This window comes from Hetaerina americana, unplaced genomic scaffold (assembly GCF_022747635.1).
Source record: "Hetaerina americana unplaced genomic scaffold, ioHetAmer1.1.p SCAF_5, whole genome shotgun sequence".
Lineage (NCBI taxonomy): Eukaryota > Metazoa > Arthropoda > Insecta > Odonata > Calopterygidae > Hetaerina > Hetaerina americana.
Genome location: NW_027287095.1, coordinates 91,983,678 through 91,990,223, shown reverse-complemented (window position 1 = coordinate 91,990,223; position 6,546 = coordinate 91,983,678). Strand labels below are relative to the sequence as shown.

The window sequence follows — 6,546 nt, the reverse complement described above, 5'->3', positions numbered from 1 at the left end:
AATTTTTTGATAACTTTTACCGCACTTCACCAAAAACCTGATGTTGATTCGTTGCTCCGTGATTTCGTCAATTTACATTTTTGATAAAAAGTAAAAACAAGGAATATAGACACTAACATAACTGGCACCATACGCACAGCTCGACGATCCGCGAAGCACATACGGCTCATTCGGTCTCATGCAACTAACGTCGCTAGAGGGCGGGGCTTTAGTCCGCGTCATTGCCCCGCCAGATTGCACCAGTTCGCGTATTTATTGGACAGATCACGCACCCTTTTTTTTCCCCCCTCTCTCTCTCTCGACGTTTGGCCCAAGAAGAGATAAACGGGACGGCTCAACTCTAAAGTATTTCTCACTCATTCGCCAGAAGCGATTCTCGAGCTTAGTTCTAGATCCTAGAGGATCACTAGTTGTCCATTCGTGGTCACAGTCGATGATACGTTGAAGAATTCGGTCCACACATTCGGGGTCGGGAATAATCGCATGTCATTTGGACAATTATGTTAACGGTTCCAGCCGAAGTACTTCCGCATGAAGTGTTTAGTGAGGCATTCCTTGAATCAGCTGATTGATAAATGCTGCTTATGCATTGAAGCACTCGAATAAAACCTGATGCCTAATTATTATGAGTGAAAATGCTTCGTCCTGATTGGTGACAGGGCAAAGGGGGCAATCCCTATCAACATTCCGCCCCGCCCCTCACCCTCCTCTCGCGTCCCACCCAATCTGTGCGGTGACACACCTCACGAATCAAGCGGAGGGAAAACCAAATATTTGTGGAAATCATTTGACTCTCGCACACACCGCTGGACTCGTAAGAGCCATTGCGGACATGAAATGGACGAAAGGGGGATTGTTTGTACATATTTCACTTATTTATTCGAGTTTCCTACAGTTAGACGGGAAAACCTTAACACCAAAGTTCCTAATCCACCCTCCTCCTATTTGCTGGGCACATTGATGATGACCTATTGGTTTTCTTTGGGCGTGGATTTTGATGCTGTAGGGGAGGTATCATCTCTGTAGTTAAAAAATGCATCTTTTAAGCGCAATTTAGAAAGTGAATGTCACGACTGTCGCACATTTTGATGAAACAAAACATTCCTGAACGTTCAATCTACCGCTGTCTGTCTCATCATCATTCTTACGATATTTTTAAGAGTCTCCTCATGACTCTAGACGTTTCAGTCTTAGACCCTAGACGCTGGTGGACTGCGGACATTTCAATCTTCCCTCAAACATCCGATGCACATTGTTAAGTACCCTTATATTCCGGAGATCATTTTCCACGTAGACACATCGACCCACGCTGATAATCAAGCACGCTTTAGGCGAGTAGGAGGCGCGGTTTATGTCAGAATGTAACAGTTTCGGCTGTTTCAACTTTGACAAAACAATGTTTCAATTTATTTAATTGAAGCCAAATAAGAGGCGTATCATTGTTAATGATAATATTGATTAACAATATTCCAATTAAGAAGGAAATAAGTATCAATAGAAAGCTGCTAACGTACCTATGTAGCGTTAGTTAAATCCCGTTATTATCCCTGTTAAGTTTATATAATTTAAAAACAAGCCATTATTTTTTCAACGTAAAACAAAAGAAAAATCTTTTATAAATACTCAATATACTATAACCATAGCTACAATATGATGCTTTTCATTAAGCTATCCAAGTAAAAAATAATAATAAAAACAAAGATAAACGAAAATATTAAATAAAACCTTTATAAATTATTTTGGATCAACTGGAAATACACAGATTCTTTGGTAAAACAGATATTTAGACCTTGTCCACCTAAAAATTCACACCACCATTGGTCAAACGAGAAAAGAAATGAGGGCAATGAAATATTTCCAGTTAAACTTTGGAATTCACGGTCGATTTATTCAGTATCATCATCGACCGTAACACGCCTCATATTTGGCTCCAATCAATTATACGGAAGCATTAAATTGCCAAAGTTTAGGTCGAAAATGTTTCTAATTTCTGTAGAAAGTAGTAGCTATCCACCAACAAAACTTTCAACCAAGAAGGCACAAATCACAGCAAGGTGGCCCAACATTCGCCCACCCTCTTGCCCACGGCTTAAGTGAATCTCTCTAGAGCCTGGAGCGGCGATTGAGTGATGGTGTCATGTTAGAAGCACCTTTGGGGAAGGCAACAAGAAACCACCTCAATAATTAACCGAAAGACAAAGATGGAAAGAGCAAATATAGATATTTTAGGTCAATGAGAGGTGAGATGGAAGGATAGCGGGAATTACTGGAGTGATACTTATACAGAATAGCGTAGCCAGTAGAGTAATTTACGAGCAGTAGCGCTCGTAAGGCGGTGGGGACGAGAGACAACTAGGGTTTGCCATAATATTGAAGAAAGAGGTAGGAATTAGCGCAGTCAACATAGAGCAAGCAATGGATAGAATAATATTATTAGTAGAAGTAAAAGCAGAAATGACAAACTTGGCAATTATTCAGGTAAACATTCCACCCAGCAACCATACGGAAGAAGAGGTCGATAGGATATACGATCAGTTAGAGGACATAATCGCGTGTGTTCCTGCGGGGAAACATTTGATAGTGATGGGGGATTGGAATGCGATGGTAGGCGAAGGAAGAGATGGTTATGAGGTCGGGGACTGCGGTTTAGGCACGAGGAATGACCGCGGGGAGAAAGCAGTTGAGTTCTGCAGGAGACAGGGGTTAGTCATTGCCACCAATTGATTTAGACACCAAAAAAGGCGTATGTATGCATGGGAAATGCCAGGTGACTAAGAAACGTATAATTTTGATTGCATTATGGTTAGGCACAGGTTTAGGAACAGAGTGATAAATTTGCACAGTTTCCCGGGAGCGGATGGGGACTCTGACCACAATTTAGTTGTCATTAAGTGAAGGGTCCGTTTCAAAAAGATAAGGCAGGAGCGGTGGTTTAAGAAATGGAATGTAGAAGCATTAAATGGATTGACAAGGAAGGAATACCAGCAGGCTATAGAGAATACCATGAAAGGGGGTAAAGAGCCTAGCACTATCCAGGAAAAATGGAAATTTATCAAAAAAGGGACATCGAAAGCCGCGAAAGAAACTATAGGAATCTGAAAAGGGAAAAGGACAACGAAACTACGGCTCACGGATGAAATGATTAGAGAGATGGATGAGAGAAGGAAAATTGGGCTAGTGAAGGATTGAAGCCTTTGAAACATGGTGCTGGAGGAGAATGCTGGAGATTGAATGTACAGACAAAGTAACGAACGAGGAAGTATACAGAAGAGCAGAAGAGGATAGGACCATACGGATAACTCTACAGCAAAGAAGAAATAGGTGGGTCGGACACACATTGAAGCACTATGAATTAATTAGGAATATAATAGAAGGAAAAATAGAAGGGAAGATTCCACAAGGAAGACCAAGAGACATGTACACAGGGCGAATTCAGAAGTACCTAAAACAGAAAGAGTAAGAAGGATTGAAGCCATTGGCATTAAATAGATTAGAATTAAGGGCTGCAATAAACCAATCCTAGGATTGAAATACTGATGATGAAGCTACAAGTAATTAGTGTGATAGGCTGCTGAACACCATTATTACGGCTTTGCCGTCAGGGTCGATTTAAGTAACACTTTATGTATATACAACGTCCTAAGACTTGAAAATGATGTGGTACATCAAAACTAGTAGGAAATCAATGTGTATTAAGTGAAAAATTCTAATAGTTTTAGTATCTGTCATTAAGCATCGAAAGAATGAGCTTGGGGGCAAGCTAATCAATAAAGAGACTGAGAGTAGATTTTATTTTTAAATTTCAAACACATACGTAAACAATGGTTGCTAGCCAAGCAAATTATAAACAAATTTGACTTAACAAAGAGAAGAGATTGGGTAACGTTCATCACATGCTGTAGTGAACAAGTCCACCACAGCATGATACGCGTACATATATGGACAATATGCAGAGTATTTGCGAGAGTGAAGTCATTTACATTTGCGCTACTATACTTTAGTCGATTGGCTTCTTCTCACGTCATAAATTGTGGTAGAGTGAATGTCTTTATGTGGGATTACTCCAGGTCTTTCGTGTTACCAGTTATTGGGGTACCGTTCAGCACAGCGTGCCTTTCGTCCGGTCGCATTCCTCCTCCCTTCCTCTCCGTCTTAACGTAAATTCTCGGTTCAACCCCGCTTCGAATATCATCACCCGCCAATCCTGACGTGGACACGAAGCCGTAAGATCCCGTCCGCCCAGTGAGACCTCTAGTGGCCTAGTCCATCCTTGGAGAAGTGACGCACTTGAGGGTCTTTTGAGTCTCCTTCAGGCGCTGACTCGCCTCCTTCAATCAGCCTCGGCACCGATCAGGAGTTTGGATGGCGCTTTCCTGCGGGAGTGTACTTTCTGCCGTCGGCCGTTCCCCCCCGTCGAAGAAGGCAGCGTTCGGCGCTGGAGGAAGCGACTCGTGCACGATAGGGCGACTCCTGTTGCATTTTTATCTCAGTTTCCCGAGAGACATATCCAAAAGCAAAGTGACGAAATGCATGCTATGGATCTTCATCTCCGTTAAGTTGCGGGGTTTTCTTCTGATCAAGAACTTGATCCAGGCCCCCGGTTGTTTGCGAAATGAGTCGAAAAAGCTTGCAACAAAACACCAATCCTGCTCTCTGTGCCTGGCAGGTAATATCCTTTAATTCTCTCTAATTGTATTCTATCCTTAATAGAAAATAATTGCCATGTTTTCAAGAGACTGCTTTTTGATTGATGTTACACAAGCAGCTCAATTTAAAATAAAAGATAAATTCAACAATATTTCTCTCCGTAGAAATTAAATGAATTTTTCTTTTCAGATATGAAGCCAACTTGGTTCCTGCATGCTATTGTGAGTTGATGAATACCTATTTTCTACGTTTTTTAGTTTGAATTTTTATCCCTGGGTGTTAATACAATGCAAAACCAACTCCACTGCCGCTGCTAGTTTCACATACATCCACACTTACAATACATATTAGCATGGCTCATTTTATGAAGTAGGTAGGCTGTATTTTTGATGACTAATCAAAATGCCCTCCAGAGAAAAGTTGGGACTAAAGGGAGCCTGGACATAGTCACATATTACAGGAATTAACCCAAGGAATGATTTGATTGGTGAGGGTAAAACTCATTTTATACCATGGCATGCAAAATTCAGGGCGAGGGTGCGATTTTTTTCCTCTGCCACCAATGGCCTCTCAGAAGTTCTGTCATCTAAATGACCACACGACATGGATGATATATCAATTGGAAGTGCCGACTGAATTGAAATAGGGAGTTCAGATAAATGGGAAACTGTAAATTTATATAACCAAAATAATTCTCATTGAGTCTTCCAGAAAAACCGTAGATTTTGGAAAATCACCGGTATTTTTTCGAAATTTCCACACTCATTAACTTTTCTGTAGTTGAAGGAAAAGGTAAATACATTGACCGCATGAATATGCCCATTCATAGAACATCTGGAAAATGAAGATGGCCTCAGGGAGTGACTCTTTGCATTAAATTGATCACAGCGGCAGATACTGCCTATTTATTGCAAATTTCTTTCCCTTTCCTTTCCTTCAGTTCATGAACCAATGTTTCATTTACCTACCAGATTGCACCCTGTCACGCCATTGAGAAGAATCTATTGCTGAGTAATCTGAAGGAAAGAAACCGGGACATGGCGTGAACAATGATCTACAGAATTGAAATGAGCAGAGATTTAATAATTCAAAAATGAATACGTTGAATATGGAATGAAACATGTGACAACTATCTAACTTTTAATATCTCTCTATGCTCCTGCGGGCAGACAATGCAGTCAGTCCGGCACCTCGGCAACCACATCCAGTTGTCCAGTCTACATCTACAGGTACATAACACCCCGCAAGCCGCCGCAAGGGCGTGTGGCGGGGGGTGTGAGGTCACCACCCGTAAAAGATAACAATGTCACATGCTCTGTGTTATTGTTATCTTTCACTCGAGTCTGCCCCAACGAGCAGGAGCATGCAGCTTCATGTTTAAGGTAACATCGAATAAATTATTTATATTATTTGAAAGTGCACTACCACCCAATTTAAGCAAGTCAATCGAAATACCATCTGGCCCTTTTTATTTATTATCCCTCATTTTCCTAATTGTTTCATAAATTTCTACGCTCGTCGTTTTAATACTTTAAGAAACTAATATTTTGTCGCCTCCTTTTTGACTCAGAGATGTGTCTACAGAATCTTTTTTGTTTACCATCCCCTTAAAAACACTTTCATACCAATTATTAAACGCATTAGCCTTTTCCGAATCGTTTATGATAAGGGTTCCATCCTCTTGTTTTTAAAGCTGTTATTTTTTCCTTGTTGTCTTTCCTTCTCCAGAGGTACTTTTAAATTTATTTCCAATATCTTTTGAGATTATGTTCTGTTGGAAAGTTTCTTTGGCTATTTTCTTTTCTCTTTCTAATGCATCACCTAATATTTTGTAATTTATGAGCCATTCCGAGCTTTCGTTCCGTTTATTTGGAATCACTCTTAGTTTTTTCTTTAAGG

The 6,546-nt window shown here is 40.6% G+C and overlaps 1 long non-coding RNA gene across 1 annotated transcript; it reads left to right on the top strand.

The window, feature by feature from the left end:
• The first annotated feature begins 4,606 nt into the window (after positions 1–4,606).
• Positions 4,607–6,066, top strand: LOC139694423 (uncharacterized). Its single transcript, XR_011702135.1, has 3 exons — positions 4,607–4,666; positions 4,837–4,868; positions 5,817–6,066. It is a non-coding gene; the product is annotated as an uncharacterized lncRNA (long non-coding RNA).
• The last annotated feature ends 480 nt before the right edge of the window (positions 6,067–6,546 follow it).